The sequence below is a fragment of the Cucurbita pepo genome, chromosome 10 (genome assembly GCF_057944985.1).
Source record: "Cucurbita pepo subsp. pepo isolate OVF chromosome 10, ASM5794498v1, whole genome shotgun sequence".
In the NCBI taxonomy this organism is placed as follows: Eukaryota; Viridiplantae; Streptophyta; class Magnoliopsida; order Cucurbitales; family Cucurbitaceae; genus Cucurbita; species Cucurbita pepo.
The window spans coordinates 11,719,697-11,744,433 of NC_141807.1; the positions used below are offsets into that span (position 1 = coordinate 11,719,697).

General features: G+C 36.5%; 1 non-coding gene across 1 annotated transcript; it reads right to left on the bottom strand.

The window, feature by feature from the left end:
• Positions 1-8,314: 8,314 nt before the first annotated feature.
• On the bottom strand, positions 8,315-8,386 carry TRNAC-GCA (transfer RNA cysteine (anticodon GCA)). Its single transcript has one exon. It is a non-coding gene; the product is annotated as a tRNA-Cys (tRNA).
• Between the last annotated feature and the right edge of the window lie 16,351 nt (positions 8,387-24,737).

The following is a 24,737-nucleotide window of genomic DNA, read 5'->3' on the forward strand; positions in this document are numbered from 1 at the left end:
AAGGATGAATTGATTAAATTGGCCAATTGCTAACATAATTAAGAAAGAAAAATGTAACAAACACACCGAAGTAAGATTAGGAACACAAGTAAAAAAAAAAAAAAAAAAAAAAACAAACAGCCAAAAAATCAAGATTTGGAAAGTGTTAAACAGTTTTGATATATAGACATTTCAAGACCTTACTCGTGCAATTTTCCCATGAAATCTAACACTAGAGCATCATAAAATTTAGAGAAATGATTGAAATTGATGTCATGTTCATATAGGTTGACTTTAATACAAAAGACAAATCGAACTTTCTTAAGGATAAATTGGGGACACCAGTCTAAGCTAATCAGGTAGGTGACCTTACCATCCGTATGGTTATATTTGATGTTGACTGTGCTCGTGGTTCTGCAAGTGTCATATATATTGATATATGTGAAATGTTTGTGAATCGATATGCTTATGATATGTTATAATATGTGAATTGTATGATAATACTTACGGTACCATGTGTTCAATGGTATATTTGAGATAGGATACGAGAAGGATGCACTAAACGTAATGTAACGATAGGAGTAAGACATGTTCATGAAACGTTATGGTTTGGTTACGTATCGAAGTGTTATGGGTATGACAGATCGATAACAACGATATGGTCACGATGGATTCATAAAACAATACGATTAGGTTATGGGTAGAAAGGGATAGGACTATGATAGATTGATAGAACGATAACGTTAGGATACGTTCCTGTAACGTTAAGACTAAGGTACGTTCAGGTAACGACACAACTATGATATGTCTAAGGACATTAAGGCTATGATAAATTAGGGAAGGATATAATCACAAAGTTTTTACAACATGATATGATTATGATACGACATGTGAAGGACGGATATATATCCAACAAGTGTCTAAGAGGGACGTGAGAATAAATTATTCTCGAGCTTTCTTTACATCGGTCAAAGAGTATTTGATAAGCTTTCAAAATGAAGGGTTTTCTCTTTTCTTCTTCCTTCTTTCTCCCTTTTCACGTTTTTTTTAAATAAAAAAAAGTTTAATGTGAGAATGAAGAAGTTAGAAAGGAGAAAGAAATGAATGTAATAAAACTTTTCTGTCGGTAGGAATGGAAATGGTGAATGGGTCCTTGACGATAGTCGACCGCTATACTCTTTTTTTGGATGTAAGTGATGATTATCAGCAATATGAGTTGTGTCAATACCACACCGTTATCAAGAGGAAGTAAAGTAGAGTAGAATAGATCAAGCGATCCATTTGTTGAGAGTACTGTAAGAGGCACACAATTAAGAATGTTGGATATAACTACTCTTCAACATCTGAGGGATGAGTCTCAAAGATCCAACTACAATATCAAAGAAACTTCGGGTGGTAGCGATTGCTTGCATTGGTGTCTCCGTGGTATCCCAGACACATGTAACATGATTTTTCTTGCTCAAATATAGCTTCATTTGTCTTAAAAGTTCACTTTTTAGTAATCCTGGAAGGCTTCTTAATTTGCAGCCTCGAGTGAAGATGATCACTCCGAGGTGGGTTTGTTAGTGATGATGCAATTATATAATCAGGGTTTTATATCAATGGTTCCATTTATATCTATAAATGAAATTTGTGGTGAATTTTTTAGAAATTCAACAATAATCATCGGTTATTTGGTTACCATTCTAAAGAAATTCAACTTTCGACCTTTTGTGAATGCTCAAAGCTACTTGCAAAGTACTGTTGATTATGATCCATAATACTCACCGACTCGAAATTGAGGTTTGTTCATGTTTGAAAATGTGACAAACCAAAAGACAAGATGCTAATTAATATTGTTTGTGATTGTTGTTGTGAATTCTTCATCTTTGAATACATATTTTGGTTGGCTTTTGAATTTTTCAAACTTTTAAAAATATTATTTTTTTAGTTTCAGCCTAATTTCATAATAGGCTATTGAATCACAATATTGCAATATTTTAAGTTACTTTTAAGATTAAATGTCCATGAATATAGTAATTACGGCAAGTTCTTTTTATGCATCTTATTTTAATCTAGCACATAAATGCTTCCTAATTATTTTATTTATTTTTTTATGAATTAGGTTATGAAGATCATTTGAATTATAAACGCTTTAATTTATACAATATTTAATAACTAATCATTTTAATATTTAAACTCAAATATACTAACAAGTACTAGTAACACTAGTCTCAATGACTTAAAGAATACAACTATTATCTCGAACTATAAAGAATTTAATTCCAACTTATTCTAATGGACAAACGCTTTATTAGACTCTATTGTAAGATTTCACTTCATCAATTTAAGTAGCGTTCAACTACAACTATGAATATCAAATTCTTAAGTATTCATGAACAAAATCGGCCTAACAATGTCTCTTGGAACTATTTACCAAAGGTGTTAGAATGAGTCGTGTGGAAGGGTTGCCTTTAGATGCTTTAGTACCAATTAAGGATGTCAATATCCTAGTAGTGTAGAATGCAGGAAGGTTCGTAGTTGAAAAGAATAACGAGAATAGTGGACATCGTTTCATCTACAAGCGTGTGGTGAACGGTCTGGTTGGTATGACTAGAGAACGTCGTCCTCACAGAATTTATATTATTGTGATAGAAGTTATAAATAACGATGATATTCCTTGGTCTTTTATTACAAAGGTGCAGACTTTTTAAAGAAGTTCTCGAGTTCCTTGTCCCCAAGTAGCAATACAACTACTAAAATGCTATCTCTACTTATAATAAAGCCCTCTCTCTCGAAATATATATGTGTGTGTTTATGGATGTATTACTCTCTTTTATTAATGAAATATGGCATAGTCATAATGATATTATGAGTATCTTTTCTATCCCTCCCTTCCTTATCGCTATATAAAGAATATGAAGATTATAAGTAAAAGATGTACAAGTAATTTGTTACTTTTGAACTTAAAATGCTTATAATTCAATATATCTTTGTTATCAACAATAATTATCAAACGGTACATAATTTTGTCCAAGTAAGGTCGCTTCTCATTCCCTGTATGATATCATAACATAAAATCGAGCGGAAAGGTTAACGATAAAATGATAACAAAAACCCATTCGGCGAACTAACTATAAAGGAAGGGTTGGTTGGAAACCATGTCTATACTTCTTTGCTTTAATCACAGGTAACTAAAGATATATAAGAACAACAGAATATCGCATGCCGAGTCAAAATATAAAAAATTTCTTGCCATGTTATAGTTAATGAATATGGTATGCACAAAGATCCGATGTCACACTTCATGATTGGAGACCAATACAGTGAGCTATGGTCGTCCATAACGTCCTTTGGTCCAATTATGTCAAGCAAATGTTGTAGCAAGCAAAGAGTTTTTAATAAGTTTGCTATTGCAAAGAGCTCGGTTTAAGGCACAAATGTCTCTGATGTGAAAGGCGCACCAATTCAACGAGATTTAAGTAACCATGAATAAGACACATGATACAGCTTGAAAACAAAACGATATTCATGACTCTTGTTATTTTCTTCCACTACAAACCTTCTAGCCTCTTGCACTTTTTTGTCATTGACATCCTTAATTGAAATTAGAATTGAAGGAAACACTTCTCCACAACTCATTATGGAACACCTTTGATAGATAGTTTCAACATATTTACTTTGCCGAGGAATACTTTAAAATTCATAGTTGAACGCTACTTAAATTGATGAAGTGAAATTTTACAACAGATGTTAATAAATCGTTTGTCTATTACAAGAGAGCTTGGAATTAAATTCTTTATAGTTGGGATAAGAGATGTTTTAGTCAAATTAAGTATATTTTTAGTTTTAAAATAAATTAATTTTTTAGTTTAAAATAAATTGATTTTTTAGTTTTAATTTTATTCCTAATAAATTAATTTTGATGTGGTGTTATGTATTTTAATAAAATTAATATTAACTTAATCAACCAAAAATTGTATTTTTTTTTTAATTATAAGCTAAATTAATAAAAATACCATTGAACTTTGCACTTTATCTAAAAAAATACTCATAATTTTTTTAGAAGTTTCAATAATACACTTAATCTTAAAAAAAAAAAATCTATAGAAACTATTAATTTGGTTTTTACAAAAATACTGTTGAATTTTCAAAAAAAAAAAAAAAAAAAAAATAATATAGTAGCTTAAGGTAGCCATTATGAACCTCCTAGTAGGCTACTTACTAAGTTTTACTCACTCCATGTTTATCATTTTTTTTTTCAAGTAACTAAGAGTTGGTAGTGGATGAGAGCGGACTTTGGAGTGTGGGCCATGGACTAACCTCTGTTTTTAATCTAGTATTTTTTGTTCTTCTTTTAAGTCTGCTTCTTATTTTGTGTTTGTAACGAGTATGTATATGTAACTCCCAAAAAATGAAGGAAATTATCTCCCATAAGAATAAGCCACTCATGAAAGACCCAAGGGATAGAAAGGAAAATATTAAAGGATTAAGAAAGAACAAAGGACTTAGTCAAGTCACTCGTGTACCCTAACAACTGATTTCAAGGAGTTAAAGGCCTTTTGAAAAGGATTGGAAATGAAAAAGTAAATCAAAAGGGCAAAAAAGCCATTTTATCAATTATCAAAAATCTTTCCGGATTTGTAATTCCTTATCTAAAAGGAATCTCAAGATTCAAAAAAAAGGGAAAAATGATAAAAAAAAGGGATGAGAAATTTGTAGAAAAATAATAATAAAATATTCGGAAAGTGGTAAATTACCAAAATACCCCTAGAAGAATGGATAATTACAGAAATGTCACTCCAATTAGAATCAGAGCATCTACTGTGACCATCCGAACAAAATCTTTCGAACTCAAATCTCAACCATCGGATGTCCTAAAAAATTTGATATGATCTAGAACGAACACGCACGAATCATCACATCCAACGATTAGTATGCAAAGCCAAGGTCGATAAGGCCATGATCGGAGTTGATATTACCAAAAAATTATCCAGAAAGATCGATCTCTAAATAACGAAGATTCTGGAGCTCTCAATGTCGGTTTAAGCTCCTCCTATAAAGTTGAAAGTAGGAGCAACAATACGGAATAAGAATCGAGAAAGGTCAATCCCCCAATTGAAGGCAATAAACGTTTAGATTGTGTTTCTCCTACTCTCAGATTTCTTCCAAATTCGAGAGCAATCCTCCACCATTTCTCTTCAAACTTCTAAATAACGAAGAATCTGGAGCTCTCAATGTCGGTTTAAGCTCCTCCTATAAAGTCTAAAGTAGGAGCAACAATATGGAATAAGAATCGAGAAAGGTCGATCCCCCAATCGAAGGCAATAAGTGTTTAGATTATGGGTCTCCTACTCTCAGATTTCTTCCAAATTCGAGAGCAATCCTCCACCATTTCTCTTCAAACTTATTCCTACCGTTTCTCAACAAGATTACCCACAAGTTCTATGAAGGAATAGAGTGCTGAAAGTGCCTAGAAACCATTCCCCCAATTCAATCCGCCATTGAAGAACTTCAAGAAAAACTTGAAAATCCAACCCGAGGATACATGATGACTCGTCGAGCAAGAATGATTCCAATAAGTTTCTGTACCTCCAAGGAATGCTTCCATAGAAGACCACGAAGAAAAATAACCTTGAGAACGTGCCAAATTGAAGGAAATAGGTTTCAAAATTAAATTGGGGATAAGAGTCAAAATTCCTATCTACGACCTCTTTTTCTTCAAATTAAGGATTCCTCTAGCTTGAGAGGAAGAAGTTGAGTAAACTTGATGAAGGAATCCAGTGCTGAAACGTTGTAGAATAAGCTACCCATGAGATCGAAAATCTGGCGTTTCGAGTGAGTTGCATACCGAGAACGATTTCTGGAAATTAAGGTCCTACACTCAAAGACGTTCCTCCAAACCAATTCCTTGAGCGTGAAGATAGGATATGGAAGAGGTTCAATGAAGAAATAGGGCCTTGAAACCCCTAGAATCGGCTACCCAATAAGAAATCCTTTGTTTTATCTCCAGCCATAAATCAGATTTTGGATGAACTTTTGTAGCGAATATCTTAGGCTACGATCCACGAGAAGTTATCAAGTAAATCCCAAGCCCTTTCTTGTAACATCCATCTTTAAGTTTCACGAAGAAATCGAGGAGAGAAACACTGTAAATATGGCTGTACAAGCCGAGTTTCAGATGGCGGCGATGCGAAAAATGTGCATCTTCTTCATGTTCAGAGGAAGTGTTCAGAGGAAGAAAACGATGATACGGCCAGTTCAGCTGAACTGTCCAAGTCAACTAAAAAGTTTACCTTTTCTCGGGTTTTCTTAGTAGATCTTATTTTATGAAATGTTGTATGAATCCTTTTCCCGAGAGGTTATATAAGGTAATGAAATTTGGGAGTTATTGGAAAACTTTAGTTAGTGAAACCATGGAGAAAATGCCTCTCCATATGACTTTACCTCCTAGGAGAACTAAAGTGGTAACAACGTTTTGTTTTAAAATGTCTTATGTTGTCGTTCCTTATTCTGTGTTTTCACATCAAGGTCATTTCATAAAGGTGCTATCGGGAGTTGAACCCAGATCGTTGGATTCAAAGTCCAAAGTGCTAACCACTACACCATAGAACCCCTTGTACAAATTTATTTTGGAATGGTTTTCCTATTTTATGCCGATTCCACAAGAAGGGAGATCCTATCATGAGTCAAACTCAAGTTATTGGATTCAAAGTTCTAGAGCTGTTTTATCCAACTCGTTGTGATCTTGAGCACCTTTAGAGTGGTTGTAGAAGTAACCCTCCGGTGTTGATTGAAGCTCTTGGAGAACATGTAATTTTATATATTTCTTATAGTTAATTTATATATTGTTGTATATTACAAACAAATTGAAATAATACTTTACATCCCCGTCTTTCTTTCTTCCGTGCAAAACTTAACATGAAAACTATATTATTTCAATATTCACTCGAGAAACAAGGGGTGAAAACTATATTATTTCAAACCCTCCATTATTGCTTCTACTTTGCGTGAAAATGCTTCCACTAAATCATGTTACTAACTAGTTGGTTTGGTTTGGTTCAAGTCTTGGGTCCACTAGATTGAATTGACTTAGCTTAATTAAACTCTTGATAATATAAAAATCATAAGTTTCCTCAATTAAGTTAACTTAAAAGTTTAACCCCTAATCTTTTTTAGAATGTTTAGCTTTGTGTCTAGTTGATCTCTAAATGCTTAGAAATATCTAATAAGACTTCTATTTAAGGAACTTTTCACTATAAAAGATGTAAGACTTCACGTATATTATTAAGGAATTTCAAATGAGTGATTTGATATATCACAGAGGACAAAATATTTATTTGTTTCAAATATCGTTGACCATTCTTTTTTGTCAAGTATTTTGAATATTATCATTGTGAATTACTAATGGCATTGGATTGAATCTCATTAATAACAATATCCCAAAACTCAGGTAAAGATGACATCAAAATTAATACTTTAATTTCATCTTCAAATTTTATTTCCACTTAACTCAGTTGACTAATAATCATAATAGTCACCGGTTCACAAATATTTACAACCTTAAAAGGTAAAATTATAAGGAGTACAAGAAAAAAGTGTTTAAAATAGTTTCACAATATAGAAAAAAATAGTAGGAATTGGTCAAAGTCAACATCCATTGATCACTTATGGCACAACACAACACAGATGAGGGTAACATTTTTTTATTTCTCTACTATATTAGGCCCTTTGGTTTATTGGCTTTACAAGATGGAGACATGAAGTTTTCTATGTTCTAAATAAATTTGGTTGATTGTTTTCTGGTTAGCATTGGTACCATCAAAACTTATTTATTTCTTTGAAATGTTTGAGTTTACAATTTACATGTTTTCATTTTTCTACTTTGTCTGCTTGCATTTAGAAATGAAGCAAAATTAGTCGGAGGGTTTTAGGCAGATTGTTATAATTCTAATTTTTAACTAAAAAAAAAAATTAGTCTCGTTGTCACGCTTAAAACTATCCTATAGGTATAATCGACCTATTATCCTTCCACCAATAGGAGCAAAAGGCAACGTTACTATGTGAAACTAGTTTCATGTCATTTATTAAACAATAAGGATGTTAGCATGCATTTGGAAATGAACCCATATTTAAAAAATTTATATAAAATAGAAAAGAATTGTTGTCTCAAAGACAATGAGAAAACCAATGGTTCCTTCACCCCAGACCTATGGCCCGACTCCCAACATGGAAGGGATAATCTAGAGAATCATTCCAAGAACCCTACCAGATGGGTTACAAACTCACATTTCGGTGGGTTCTGCAAGCACGGATTGCAGGTTAAAAGAGGTTGAAAACAAAGTAAAATGATAAAAGGGCCCAACCAAATTTGAACGGGTGACCTCTTGATTTGCAATCAAATGCTTTACCACTGAGCTATGGACCCATTTTGCATGATTTCAACCTGAGTGACCCCTTCTACAGAGTGTCAGTCTAAAAGTGTAAAAAGTCTCTCCAAAATAAAGGGCCCAACCAAGTTCAAACGGGTGACCGGTCAAATTCTCTACCACTAAGCCATGGATCCATTTTGTAGGATTTTAATCTTAGTGACCCCTTAGACATAGTGTCGGTCCAAAAAGTGTAACAAATTTCTATCCAAGATAGAAGGGCCTGTTAGGATCGCACAACAACGCACACGCTCGATCTAAATGAACACAAAGAACAGGATAGAGAAAAGTACAAGGAGAACTCTGGCTAAAAGGATTTTTCTATTGATGACTTCACGTATGTACAGTAAGAGAGAATTACAGAGAATAGAAAGTACTTTTCAAAGCTGTAGCGGACGGGATATATATATAGTTCAGTTTACTATATATAGATTTACCAGATTTAACCATCTACTATATATAACCATTTACTATATATAGCTTTACCCGATTTAACCATCTACTATAAATAGCTATTTACCATATATAGGTTTACCGGATATAGTTTTACCAAATATAGCTGTACTGGATATAGCTTTACCAAATATAGCTTTACCGGATATAACCGTTGACCAAGCTATAAATAAGCTGCAGGCTTCATAACCTAACAATTCTCCCACTTGGAGACTGATCTAGTCAACAAAGAATTTTATTCTCAAACGACCATGAGCATCTTCATGGTCTTCATGGCACCATATCAATTGAGGCTTTGCACAACCTCAATATTCCAACATCAACACATTTTGTCAACATGTTTGCTGGATTCTTTGCACCCTCTATCTTCTCCAAACACATCACCATCTTGTTAGGATCGATATCAGTCGTTAGCTCTGATACTAGTTGTTAGGATCGATACCAGTTGTTAGGATCGCACAACAACGCACACGCTCGATCTAGATGAACACAAAGAAAAAAAGAATAGAGAAAAGTTGCAAGGAGAACTCTGGCTAAAAGAATTTTGTATTGATGACTTCAGGTATGTACAACACGAGAGAGTATAGAGAATAGAAAAGTACATTTCAAAGCTTTACTGGACGGGATATATATATGGTTCAGTCTACTAAATATAGATTTACCAGATTTAACCATCTACTATATATAGCTATGTACCATATATAGCTTTACCGGATATAGCTTCACCATATATGGCTTTATCAAATATAGCTTTACCGGATATAGCTATTGACCAAGCTATAAATACAGGGAGCAGACTCCATAACTCAACAATTCTCCCACTTGGAGACTGATCCTACACCATACCAATTAGGGCTATAAATACTGGGTTTTTCATCAACTGTATGGCACTCTGACTATCTGTATAAAGGATCTTCTTGCACTGCTTCCGGCCTAATTCTTCTAGATAGTCTGTCATCCATATCATCTCCTTTCCAGCTTCAGCTATGGCCACGTACTCAGCTTCAGTAGATGAAAGAGCAACGCATTTCTGAAGCTTGGACATCCAACTCACTGCTGTTCCATCTATAGTGTAGATATACCCAGATGTGCTCTTGCTGGAGTCTACATCTCCACTAAGATCAACATCCACAAAACCTTGCAGAACTACTTTGCCATTGCCATAACAAAGTGTAGTATTGGATGTACCTCTCAAATATCTCAGAAGCCACTTCACAGCTTCCCAATGTTTCTTCCCTGGATTTGTCATGTACTTGCTAACAACTCCCACTGCATGTGTTATGTCAGGTCCATAGCATACATCAAACTCCCAACTGCAGAAGCGTACGGAACTGATGCCATGTGCTCACGTTCCTCAACTGTCTTGGGAGATTGCCCCTTTGATAATTTAATATGATTTTCCAAGGGGGTAGTCCTAGGTTTAGCGTTATTCATCTTGAATTTGGACAACATCTTCTCAATGTACTGCTCTTGGCCTAGATTTAATGTGCCAGCAGATCTATCTCGAGAAATCCTCATCCCAAGGATTTGCTTCGCTGCACCTAAATCTTTCATCTCAAATACTGAAGACAAGCTTGCCTTCAGGTGGTTTATCTCCCTCATACTTGATCCAGCAATTAGTATATCATCCACATACAGGAGTAGAAACACATAAGAATCAGTGTATTTCTTGAGGTAGCAACACTGATCCTTTTCACTTCTGTGGAAACCACTCTTGCTCATGAAGGAGTCAAACTTCTTGTACCATTGTCTCGGTGCTTGTTTCAGTTCATACAAGCTCTTATTGAGCTTACACACCATGTGCTCCTTGCCTGGAGCTGCAAATCCTTCGGGTTGTTGCATATAGATCTCCTGATCTAGATCTCCATATTAAAATGCCGTTTTTACATCCATTTACTCAAGGTGGAAATTCTCCGATTCAACAATACTCAATAGAATTCGGATAGTAGTTAATTTCACAACTGGAGAAAAGATCTCAGCATAATCAATGCCTTTTCTTTGTGAATATCCTTTAACTACTAACCGAGCCTTAAACCTCCTTCTGCCATCTGGTTCAACCTTGATTTTGAACACTCATTTGTTCAACAGAGCTCTCTTTCCTGTAGGCAACTCAGTCAGCACCCACGTATTATTCCTTTCAAGTGAGCTCATCTCATCATCCATGGCTTGCTCCCACTTAGTTGAATCTTCCACTTGTAGGGCCTCATCAAAGGACACTGGTTCTCCTTCCTCAGTCAGCAACAGATAATGTAATGAGGTTGAATATCTATCTGGTGCTCTGGTAGTTCTAGATGATCTTCTCAACACCTGCTCAGGTGCAACTTGCTCCACGTCTGGTTCTTCAGCAATAGGATCAGGAGTTTCTTGAGCTTCTGTTGTACCATCACTGTGTGAATTTTCTTGCCACTCAAATTCAACTCCCACTTGCTTCGTAGTCTCAGAGTTTATCTTCTCTCTGTCTTTGTACATGACATTTTCATCAAAAGTCACATCACAGTGTCTTAGAATCTTCATATTTTTCTCATCCCAAAACCTATACCCGAACATGTCAGAGCCATAGCCTATGAAGTAGCATTTCACAGCCTTAGCATCAAGCTTATCTCTCTTCTCTGGATCAACATGAACATACGCAGTACAGCCAAAGGTTCTCAAGTGAGAGTACTTGAGTTCTTTTCCTGTCCATACTTCTTCGGGCAATTTGAACTTCAAGGGTACTGAGGGCCCTCTATTAATCAAATATGCTGCTGTGTTCACAGCATCAGCTCAGAATGTCTTTGGCAATCCAGAATGAATCCTCATGCTTCTTGCTCGCTCATTCAAGGTTCTGTTCATCCTTTCTGCAATACCATTTTGTCTTACCTTACCGGGAATTGTTCTTATTAATCTAATTCCCTCAGCTGCACAAAATGTTATAAACTCTGATTTGTTGTACTCTCCTCCATTGTCAGACCTCAAGCATTTGATCTTCAAGCTGGTCTGATTTTCAACTTCAGCTTTCCACTTCTTGAAGGTGGTAAACACATCTGACTTGTGTTTCAGAAAGTAAACCCATACCTTCCTGCTGAAGTCATCGATGAAGGTGACGTAGTACCTTGATCCACCAAGTGATGAAACTGGAGATGGTCCCAAGACGTCTGTATGGACCATTTCCAACCGCACTTTCTTCGGTTCTCTGGCAGCCTTTGTGAAACTAACTCGTTTCTGTTTGCCCATAACGTAGCTCTCACAAAGACCCATATCAACAGATTTTAAGCCTTCTAAAGCTCCTTTCGTAGTCAGCATCTTCATTCCTTTGACGCTCATATGTCCAAGTCTATTGTGCCATAGACTTGAATTGGAAGCACTCTCAGCAGCAGCAATCATGTTTATACACTCTGCAGTAGTGTATAAGGTTCCGGATTTTGTGCCACGCGCAACAACCATGGCGCTCTTCACAATCTTCCAGGAACTCTTTCCAGACTCTGCTGCATAGCCTGTGCTATCCAACTGACCAATAGAGATCAGATTCTTCTTAAGACCAGGAATGTATCTGACATCTTGTAATGTCCATTGATTTCCTGCTGGAGTTTGTATGAAGACATCTCCCTTTCCTTCAATCTCCAAGGTTTTATTGTCGGCAAGATACACCTTCCCGAAATTTCCTGATTTGAAATTTCGAAACAATTCCTTACTTGGAGACGAATGGAACGATGCACCTGAATCCAAAATCCAAAATTCAGCTGGGCTATCCACTCTAAGGATTAAAACGTCCTCAGCATCTTCTGTTGTGTATATAGAATCATCATCATCTTCAGATTTATGATTCTGCTTCTTCTTTAGCTTTGTACAATCTATCCGAAAGTATTCTTTTCCCCAACAGCTTCAACACGTTACGTTGGGTTTGTTTGGAGATTTTCCCCGGTTCTTTGATTTTGAACGCCCATGTTTGTTTGAGCTCTTTGATTTGCTTCTTCCCCTTCGATCAACACTGAGAGCATTGCCTGATGAATCTCCAGTTTCCCGTTTGCGAATACTTTCACTGAGAACTACATCTCGAATTTCATCAAACTTCAGTTTATCAGATCCTCGGGAACTGCTGATTGCGGCAACAACAGTATCCCATGACTCGGGTAAGGATGACATCAAAATCAACGCTTTAATTTCATCTTCGAAATTAATTTCCACCGAACCCAGTTGACTTATGATCATATTGAATTCATTTATATGATCTGCAACACGTCCACCTTCAGACATCTGTAGATTGAACAATCTACGCATCAAATACACCTTGTTCATAGTCGACGGTTTTTCATACATATTTGACAGCGCCTTCATCAGATCTGACGTTGTCTTCTCCTTGATGATGTTAAACGCCACGTTTCTGGATAGCGTCAACCGGATCATCCCTAAGGCTTGTCGATCCTTGAGCTTCCACTGTTCCGTGGTCATCGTATCCGGCTTCACCCCCAACAAAGGTTTGTGAAGATCTTTCTGGTACAGATAATCTTCAATATGCATCTTCCAGAAACCGAAATCGGATCCATCGAACTTCTCAATTCCAATCTTTGAACTTTCTATCTTCACAGATCGTGGTGAATTTTGCCTAGCTCTGACTTCCGCTTGGCTCTGACACCGCCTGGCTCTGACTTTCGCCTGGCTCTGATACCAGTTGTTAGGATCGATATCAGTCGTTAGCTCTGATACCAGTTGTTAGGATCGATACAAGTTGTTAGGATCGCACAACAACGCACATGCTCGATCTAGATGAACACAAAGAAAAAAAGGATAGAGAAAAGTTGCAAGGAGAACTCTGGCTAAAAGAATTTTGTATTGATGACTTCAGGTATGTACAACACGAGAGAGTATAGAGAATAGAAAAGTACATTTCAAAGCTTTACTGGACGGGATATATATATGGTTCAGTCTACTAAATATAGCTTTACAAGATTTAACCATCTACTATATATAGCTATGTACCATATATAGCTTTACCGGATATAGCTTCACCATATATGGCTTTACCAGATATAGCTTTACAGGATATAGCCCAAGCTATAAATACAGGGAGCAGACTCCATAACTCAACACATCTTTCATTAACCTACAAGTGAAATGGTATCGTCTTATGTGTTTTCTCTTTAAATATTAGACCGGGTTCCTTCGCCAACTGTATGACACTCTGACTATTTCTGTTAAGAATCTTCGTGCTGCTTCTTGCCCATTCTTCCAGATAGTCAGTCATTCATATCGTCTTCTTTCCAGCTTCAACTATGGCCCACGTACTCAATCTCAGTACAACGCATTTTTTAAGCCTAGACGTCCCATCATCCATGGCTTGCTTCTACTTGGTTGTATCCTCCAACTGTAGGGTCTCATCAAAGGGTTGTGGTTCACTTTCATCAGCAACAGATAGTGTAATGAAGGTACATACATATCTGGTACTCTGATAGTACATGATGATCTTCTCAACACCAGTTCAGGTGTCAGTTACTCCACTACTGATTCCTCCGCAACAACCACATGAGTTTGTTGAGTATCTGCTACAAGATCACTTGGTGATTTTCTCCGCAACTCAACCTCAACTCCCACTTGCTTTGTTGTCTTGGAACCTTGCTCCACATCTGGTTCCTCAGCAGTAGTCTTAGGAGTTTCTTGAGTATCTGCTACAACATCACTAGGTGAGTTTCCTTGCAACTCAAGCTCAACTCCCACTGTCTTCGTGGTCTTGGAACCTTGCTCCACATCTGGTTCCATTTCCAATCGCACTTTCTTCAATTCTCTGGCGGTCCTTGTGAAGCTAACTCGTTTCTGCTTGCTCATAACGTAGTTCTCACAACGACCCACATCAACAGATTTCAGATCTTCTAAAACTCCTTTCGCAGCCAGCCTCTTCATTCCTTTCGCGCTCATAGGTTCAAGTCTATTGTGCTGTAGACTTGAATTTGAAGCACTCTCAGCAATAGCAGCTATGTTCATACACCCTGCAGTGGTATATAAGGTTCTAGATTTTGAGCCACGTGCTACCACCGTAGCACCCTTCATAATTTTCCACGAACTCTTCCCTAACTTTGTTGCATAACATGTGCTGTCCAACTGACCAATAGAGATCAGGTTCCTTCAGAGACCAGGAATATATCTGACATTCTTTAATGTCCACTGATTTCCTACTGGAGTTTTTATGCAGACATCTCCTTTTCCTTTAATCTCCAAATCTTTGTTGTCGGCAAGATACACCTTCTCGAAATTTCCAGACTTGAAATTCCAGAACAACTCTTTATTTGGAGACGAATGAAAAGATGCACCTGAATCCAAAATCCAGGATTCAATCTAACTGTCCACGCTGAGGATTAGAGCATCCCCAATGTCTTCTGTTGAATTTATAGAATCATCACATCTCCAGATTTGTGATTCTGCTTTCTCTTTGGTCTTGTACAACCTGTCCGAAAGTGACATTTTTCTCCACAATTCCAACACGTTACGTTTGGTCTATTTGGAGATTTTTCTCGGTTCTTTGATTTTGATCGCCCTTTGTTTGGGCCCTTCGGTTTACTTCTTCCCCTTCGATCAACACTGAGAGCATTGCCTGATGAATCTCTAGTTTCTCGTTTGCGAATACTTTCGCTGAGAACTACATCTCAAATTTCACAAAACTTAAGTTTATCAGATCCTCGGGAACTGCTGATTGCGGCAACAACAGTATCCCATGACTCGGGTAAGGATGACATCAAAATCAACGCTTTAATTTCATCTTCGAAATTAATTTCCACCGAACTCAGTTGACTCATGATCATATTGAATTCATTTATATGATCAGCAACAGGTCCACCTTCAGACATCTGTAGATTGAACAATCTCCACATCAAATACACCTTGTTCATAGCCGATGGTTTTTCATACATATTTGACAACGCCTTCAATAGATCTGACGTTGTCTTCTACTTGATAATGTTGAACGCCACGTTTCTAGATAGCGTCAACCGAATTAGCCCCAAGGCTTGTCGATCCTTGAGCTTCCACTGTTCCATGGTCATGGATTCCGGCTTCACTCCCAACAGAGGTTCGTGAAGATCTTTCTGGTACAGATAATCTTCAATCTGCATCATCCAGAAATCGAAATCGGATCCATCGAACTTCTCAATTCCAATCTTTGAACTTTCCATCTTCACAGATCGTGGTGAATTTCGCCTAGCTCTGATACCAGTTGTTGGGATCGCACAACAACGCAAACGCTCGATCTAGATGAACACAAAGAACAGGATAGAGAAAAGTGCAAGGAGAACTCTGGCTAAAAGGATTTTTCTATTGATGACTTCACGTATGTACAGTAAGAGAGAATTACAGAGAATAGAAAGTACTTTTCAAAGCTTTAGTGGAGGGTATATATATATAGTTTAGTTTACTATATATAGGTTTACCAGATTTAACCATCTACTATATATAGTCATTTACTATATATAGCTTTACCCGATTTAATCATCTACTATATATAGCTATTTAATATTTAGCTTTACAAGATATATCTTTACAAAATATAGTTTTACCGGATATAGCTTTACCAAATATAGCTTTACCGGATATAACCGTTGATCAAGCTATAAATAAGCAGCAGGCTTCATAACCTAACAGGGCCCAACTAGGTTTGAATTGGTGACCTCTTGATCTGCAATCAAATGCTCTAACATTGAGCTATGGTCCCATTTTGTATGATCTCAACCTTAGTGACCCCTTCTATAGATTATCGGTCCAAAAGTGACCCTACCGAATCGGCTATGGACCAATTTTGTATAAATTGGTGGATTACCTATCGGGAATTAAACACAGGTCATTAGATTCAAAGTCGAAAGTGCTAACCACTACACCATAGAACCACTTGTTAAACTTTATTTTGGCAGCGATTTTGATAAGCGCCAACAACGCTGGATTTTGCAAAGCTAGAGGTCGTAGTATCCTTAGATACTTTCACAAGGTGTTTTCAACTTCTTTTATAGGTAATTGAACTTTTGAGTCCATGTAAATGATTGGTTGGATTAGTATCAGTTTAAGAAGACAGAGGAGAGAAGAGAGACTTTGTTAGAAATTCTCCCATTGGTAATCCCCCAAGGTGTTTTCAACTTCTTTTATAGGTCGAATTTTAAAATCAAACCACAACAAAATTTACTTCTATCTAGCAAAACGTATATGAGTTTGATATTATTTGATTTTGGGTATGGACACAACTAGCTGATTTCTTTTGATTACATTAATGAATGTATGTAGATGTTTAAAGTGTTGATCTTAATGGTTTTAGAAAATATCAACACATCATCGATATAAACTATCGAATTTTTTTGAAAGGATTGAACATATCATTCATAATCTTCTGAAATTCGGATGGAGCGTTGTTTAGTCTAAATGGCATGACGTTCCTCTCATATTTTCTAAATTGGACATTAAATGCTATTTTATATTTGTCCTTTTAGGAAACTAGAATTTTCCGAAATCACAATTTCATGTCGAATTTTATAAAAACATTTGACTCTAAATTATTTTTATCAAATCATTTTTGTTTTGGATTGAATATCTTATTTATTCTAAAACTTTATTCAAAGGTTTGTAGTTAATTACCAGTATCAGAATTTCTGGTTTCTTTTCACCATGTTGTTAACCTAAAATGCCAGACATGACCACATGCTCTTTGAAGACCTTATCAGCTTCCTTTGCAAAATATCACCTAAAATGTCACAGTATTTAGTGTTCGATGCTTTTTGACTTAACCCTAGGGTTCTATTTAAAGTGAACTTGTAATAATTTTTGTCAAATACCTAATACATTAAGATATAATATCTTATTTCAATAATATTAAAATGTCGTAGAATATCATAATATATGTTTAATTAATATGAATCTATTCAAATTTCAAATATATATTTTTATTTAATGTTTATGATACACATCAATTATTTTAATATTTAACATATCAAATACGTTAATATGTTTTGATATTATACTTCAAGACTATAGGAACTCGCTCAGAGGACCTGAGAGTTACGTTGGCCTACAATGCATCTCATGGACGATGCAAAACTATGGTGGCGCTTGAAGGTGAATTGTATAAAAAACTGGTCATGCACCAAAAAATCATAGGAAGACCATTGATGGAATCGAAGCAATCGATGCTCCCTTGTATGGGTTTCCAATCAAAGACCTAATGTTTGATGTTGACTCTTTTGAACAAAGAGCCACATGATCAAACAACAAAAAACGCGGCGGTATCTTTGAGAACTCTATCACACACATAAAAAAAACGTGTCGAAGAGTTAGACATTACACAGAAGATCTAGCTTTCATCGAGGAGACCCAAGTTCGATTCTCGGAAATGAAATTTTATTTTTTTATTTCGTTTATTTTATAGTTTCATCTTTTGTCACCAATTACATTTAAACTTTACCTAGGTTTGAGAAGCACTATAATCGATAAGTTCAATAGTATCTTAAATTCAAAAGACTTTTATGAACTTGGTTTGAGAGGCACTATAATGGTCAAGTTCAATAGTATCTTAGATTAAAAGGACTTTTATGAACTTTGAACCTTTAATAGTGTTATGTCATAGATATTTAGTTCAATTTCAACAAGTGAGGTTGCGGTCATTCAAATGGTTAATGTGATAATCCGGTCATTTTCAAGGTCTCTTTTGTTGAACGCCATCATGGCTGAGATGACTGAGATGAGCACTAGAGTGAGTTTGACAAGGAGGGTCGTAGAGAACCACACCCCAAGCCAAGCTCATGTTGGGCTTAACAAACTGAAAACCCAAAAACACAAACCCTTAAATGGGAACCAGGATGCTAAGGAATTAAAAAGCTTTATTTTTGACGTAGAACAATACTTGAAGGTTACAGGAACTTGCTCATAGAACCTAAGAGTTACGTTGGCCACAATGCCTCTAATGGACGGTGGAGCTCGAAGGTGGATGATATAGAAAATGGGTCATGCACCATAAACTCATGGGAAGACCGTTGATGGAATCGATGCAATCGATGCTCCCCTTGATGGGTTGCCAATTAAAGACCTGGCGTTTGATGTTGACTCTTTTGAAGAAAAAGCCACACGATCGAACACCTTGAAACGTCGCGGTAGCTCTAAGAACTCTATCATACGACCTGAGAGTTGAGGGCTACAGGAACTTTCTCATACGACCTGAGAGTTACGTTAGCCGCAATGCATCTCATGGAGAATGCAAAACTATGGTAGTTCACGAAGGTGAATGGTATAAAAAATGGGTCATGAACCATAAACTCATGGGAAGATCGTTGATGGAATCGATGCAATCGACACTCCCCTGGATGGGTTGCCAATCAAAGACCTAACATTTTATATTGACTCTTTTGAAGAAAGAGCCACACAATCGAACAGCTTGAAACGTCGCGGTAGCCTTGAGAACTCTAACACACACAGGGAAGGACGTGTCGAAGAGTTAGACATAAAGCAAAAGATCATGCTAAAACTCTTCAGCGATCTGACAAAAGACTTCAGGACATCTACACCAAAAATCCATTGTCGTCCAGCGGTAAGGATATCTGTCTTTCACCCAGGAGACCCGGGTTCGATTCCCGACAATGGAATATTTTTTTCTTATTTCATTTTATTTTACAGTTTCTATCTTAGACTAAAAAGACTTTTATGAACTTCGTACCTTTGTTAGAGTTATGTTATAGATATTTTGTTCAATTTCAAATGGTTAATGCGATAATCCAGTTGTTTTCGAGGTCTCTCTTGTTGAACGACATCATGGTTGAGATGAGCAGGTAATTCAAATGGTTAATGCGATAATCTAGTCATTTTCGAGGTCTCTCTTGTTGAACGGTGTCATGGTTGAGATGAGCAGGTGATTCAAATGGTTAATGCGATAAGCCAGTCGTTTTCGAGGTCTCTCTTGTTGAACGACATCATGGTTGATGAGCACCCGAGTGAGTTTGACAAGTTGGACTGTAGAGAACCACACCTCAAGCCAAGTTCTTGTGGGCTTAACAAACTTACAATCCAAGAACACAACCCCTTAAATGAAAACCGGGATGCTAAGGAATTAAAAAGCTTTATTTTTTACGTAAAAAAATACTTGAAGGTTACTTGAACTTGCTCATAGGACCTAAGAGTTACGTTGGTCGCAATGCATCTCATGGACGATGCAAAACTATGGTGGCGCTCGAAGGTGAATGGTATAAAAAATGGGTCATGCACCATAAACTCATGGGAAGACTGTTGATGGAATCGATGCAATCGACGCTCCTTCTTATACAAAATTTGGATCAACCAAGAGATAAAGCTAGAATTAGATTATGGAACCTTTTTCATCCGTTAATAAGATATTTTCACTACATCATTGAGATTTTAAAAAGAAATAATCACTAATTTTAGATTGAATAGCAAGATTATGCAACTTAGTCAACTTGAATCAGGTGCAGTGAACGTGGATCTAACACGTGACCTTGAGATCTTTAGTGACTCTCTCCCAACGAAGCTATCCGGGCTAACATTAAAAATGAAAACTCATTAGTAAAGTATTTAGCTAACTAGTTTATTTTTTATGCAACGTAAACCATTTCTCTTCAAACTTCTAAATAACGAAGAATCTGGAGTTCTCAATGTCGGTTTAAGCTCCTCCTATAAAGTCTGAAGTAGGAGAAACAATACGGAATAAGAATCGAGAAAGGTCGATCCCCCAATCGAGGGCAATAAGCGTTTAGATTATGGGTCTCCTACTTTCAGATTTCTTCGAAATTTGAGAGCAATCCTCCTCCATTTCTCTTCAAACTTATTCCTACCGTTTCTCAATAAGATTACCCACAAGTTCTATGAAGGAATATAGTGCTGAAAGAGCCTAGAAACCATTCCCCCAATTCAATCAACCATTGAAGAAGCTAGAAAAACTTGAAAATCCAATCCAAGGATACATGATGATTCGTCGAGCAAGAATGATTCAAATCAGTTTCTACACCTCCAAGGAATGCTTCCATAAAAGACCACAAAGAAAAGTAACCTCGAGAGCGTGTCGAATTGAAGGAAATAGGTTTCAAAATTAAATTGGGGATAAGAGTCGAATTCCTATCTACGATCTCTTTTCCTTCAAATTAAGGATCCTCTAGCTTCAGAGGAAGAAGTTGAGTAAACTTGATGAAGGAATCGAGAGAGGAAACATCGTAAAACAAGCTACCCAAGAGATTGAAAAATCTGGCGTTTCGAGTGAGTTGCATATCGAGAACGATTTTTGAAAATTAACGTCTTGCATTCAAAGACGTTCCTCCAAACCAATTCCTTTAGCCTGAAGAAAGGATATGGAAGAGGTTCGATGAAGAAATAGGGCCTTGAAACCCCTAGAATCGGCTACCCAATAAGAAATCATTTGTTTTATCTCCAGCGATAAATCAGATTTTGGATGAACTTTGGAAGCGAATATCTTAGGCTACGATCCACGAGAAGGTATCAAATCAATCACTAGCCCTTCCTTGTAATACGCATCTTTAAGTTTCACGAAGAAATCGAGGAGAGAAACGCTGTAAATGTGACTGTACAAGCCGAGTTTCAGATGGCGGCGACGCGAAAAATGCGCATCTTCTTCCTGTTCAAAGGAAGAAAACGATGATATGGCCAGTTCAACTGAACTGACCAAGTCAACTCAAAATTTGACCTTTTCTCGGGTTTTCTCAATTTTAACCCCATTCCAGACCGATTCTCATAGAAAATCTTATGGTTTCAAAAACTAGACACAATAAGGAGTACGTGGAAGGAAATTTTGAAGTAATTTAGATAATGGAAGCTCAAGAATGGACGTCCCAAACGTCGACGACGAGGCAAGTAGCTACCTTGGACTTTTTGTTAAGAAATACTTGTAGAAATCGCTTGGATTTTCATATGAACCCTAAACCAAGTATGAATTAAGGATATATGAAAGAAAAACCCATAGAACCGTGAGTTAAGACCCTGAACCGATCAAATAGCTCGAGATTTAAGTAACGTTAAAATAACCCACTATATGAGCTCTGCTGCCTATCAAATTTTAATACTGAGCATATTATAGTATGTTGAGGTTAGATATGAAATTTGGTGGTCATTGGATAAGGATAAGTAGGTAAACCAAGAAACAGTGTAAAATGACCATAGTGCCCCTAAGGTAATTTACCTTCGGTTCATGACCTAGATGACCTTCAAATGCTATAAAATTCATCGGTAGATCTTATTTTATGAAATGTTATATGAATCCTTATCCCAAGAGGTTATATAAGGTAATGAAGTTTGGGAGTTATTGGAAAACTTTAGTTAGCGAAACCAAGATATGGGAGAAAATGCTCATCACGATCCATATGACCTTTGCCATGAAGCACGATGTTTATAAGTTTTGTAGTCAATGTTGCCAATGTTTGCTGCACAAAAAAAGATAGGGATGTTAAATTTTTAAGTCACTTTTGGAATACTAAGTCATAAATTGGGTAACAAAATATTATGAGCATGGCTTAGGGCTATTATTTATAAGAATATTAAGTCATAAATTGGGTAACAAATTATTGTTTTCAACTACATGTCATCTTCAGATTAACGAGCAAACTAAGGTGGTTAATAGAACGTAGGAGCACTGCTTAGGGCTATTAACAACAACTCTTTAATAAACTAAAATCATACCGTCAACATACTTAAACTATATAAAACTCTCTCGCCTCCCCTATTAAGTTTAGCTCTCCATACAAACTGAATTAAACAGAGGAATCCGCATCTTCATCATGTAAAATTGATGGAATAAGGAAAGAGAATAAGAAAATAGAGAGTTATCCCGGTTTGTTGCCGTTCGTCAATGGAAGTTCCCTTCTCTTGAGCTCTCATGTCCACCTCTTTGCCCTAATCAATCCTTGTTGGTCTCCTTTTCTTTCTGCTGTCAACAGCTGCTGAATTAGTGTTTTCTTCTTCTTCTCTGGTTTCACAGCAGAGGCTGCTGCTGTGTAATTCGATTTTCTCCCCCAAAATGTGGCTCCTCTCTTCTTGGTCTTCCTTTTCCTTTTATATTGAGCATGGGTTCCCCTTTAGGGCTGAAAAGGAATAAGTAGTCAACATAGGATGTTCCTCATTGGGTAGTCAATGACCCACTTGGACTGATGATGTGGATTTAAAATTTTCATGTCATCCCCCACTTGTTTCCAAATTTGCTACTCCCACATGGTTTAGCATAAATGTCTGAAATTTTACCATATAATTCAACTAAATATACAATTAAGATCGATTTATGCCAAATCATTTTTTTTTTCATGTTAGACCGCAATAAACGATTTCATGCTCACTAAGTAGAATAAATGGGTAATAAATGAGAAAATTGTGAATAAGGGTGCAATATTAACTATAAAAAGACATGATATAACTCTACTCTTAGAGAGTTATCAATATTATAATGGCTACTACCTAAATTATAACCTAAAGTTGATAATTGATGTCCAATTAGCCAACCCTAAATTTGTAATCATTATGGAGTGATTGAAATTACAATGGAAGTAGTTTAAACTCCTAGTACCTTAAATGAAGTTGGTCTCTTCTAATAAAACACGAATTTCTCTTTAATATCATTAATACAATTATGCTTCATCTTGAACCTACTAAACATGAAACTAAAACTACGTTCAATTTAACTCAATTTTATTGTCATCTTGAATGACGTGTAGGATATATTCTTGATTTACCTCGATATTTCATATTAGTTAAGCTTTTTGCAAAATCACAATTAGACAACAACAAAGATGAACTTGGGTCTATTTATTATTTTAAAGAAAATTTCTTTCTCCATCTTATTTCTAAAAACTTTGCAACTAAATTGACCTTTTCTCGGGTTTTCTCAGTAGATCTTATTTTATGAAATGTTGTATGAATCCTATGAATCCTTTTCCCGAGAGGTTATATAAGGTAATGAAGTTTGGGAGTTATTGGAAAACTTTAGTTAGCGAAACCAAGATATGGGAGAAAATGCTCATCACGATCCATATGACTTTACCTCCTAGGATAACTAAAGTGGTATCCCTAAAGTAATAGATTCCCCGGGCTCCTAGGATAACTAAAGTGGTATCCCTAAAGTAATAGATTCCCCGGGCTCCTAGGATAACTAAAGTGGTATCCCTAAAGTAATAGATTCCCCGGGCTCCTAGGATAACTAAAGTGGTATCCCTAAAGTAATAGATTCCCCGGGCTCCTAGGATAACTAAAGTGGGATAACTAAAGTAATAGATTCCCCGGGCTCCTAGGATAACTAAAGTGGGATAACTAAAGTAATAGATTCCCCGGGCTCCTAGGATAACTAAAGTGGGATAACTAAAGTAATAGATTCCCCAGATGTACCCTTGGTCCCTATTCGTAAGAACTTATAAGTTCAAAGCTTGACCCAAGACATTATGCATAGAGGCCCCTATTTCTCTTTAGGTGGGATGCTATGGTATATGTACCATGAGCAGCCTGCACCACGATTTGCTAGCAGGATGCCACGATTATGACAACGACATTATGCATAGAGGCCCCTATTTCTCTTTAGGTGGGATGCTATGGTATATGTACCATGAGCAGCCTGCACCACGATTTGCTAGCAGGATGCCACGATTATGACAACGCCACCTATGCACTCATGGGAAGTGGTAACACCGTTTTGTTTTAAAATGTCTTGTGTTGTCAAAGGTCCTACCGGGAATAGAACCCAAGTTGTTGGATTCAAAGTCCAAAGTGCTAACCACTACACCATAGAACCCCTTGTAAAAATTTATTTTGGAATGAGTTTCCTATTTTATGCCGATTCCACAAGAAGGGAGATCCTATCATGAGTCAAACTCAAGTTATTGGATTCAAAGTTCTGAAGCTGTTTTATCTAACTTGTTGTGATCTTGAGCACCTTTAGAGTGGTTGCAGAAGTAACCCTCCGGT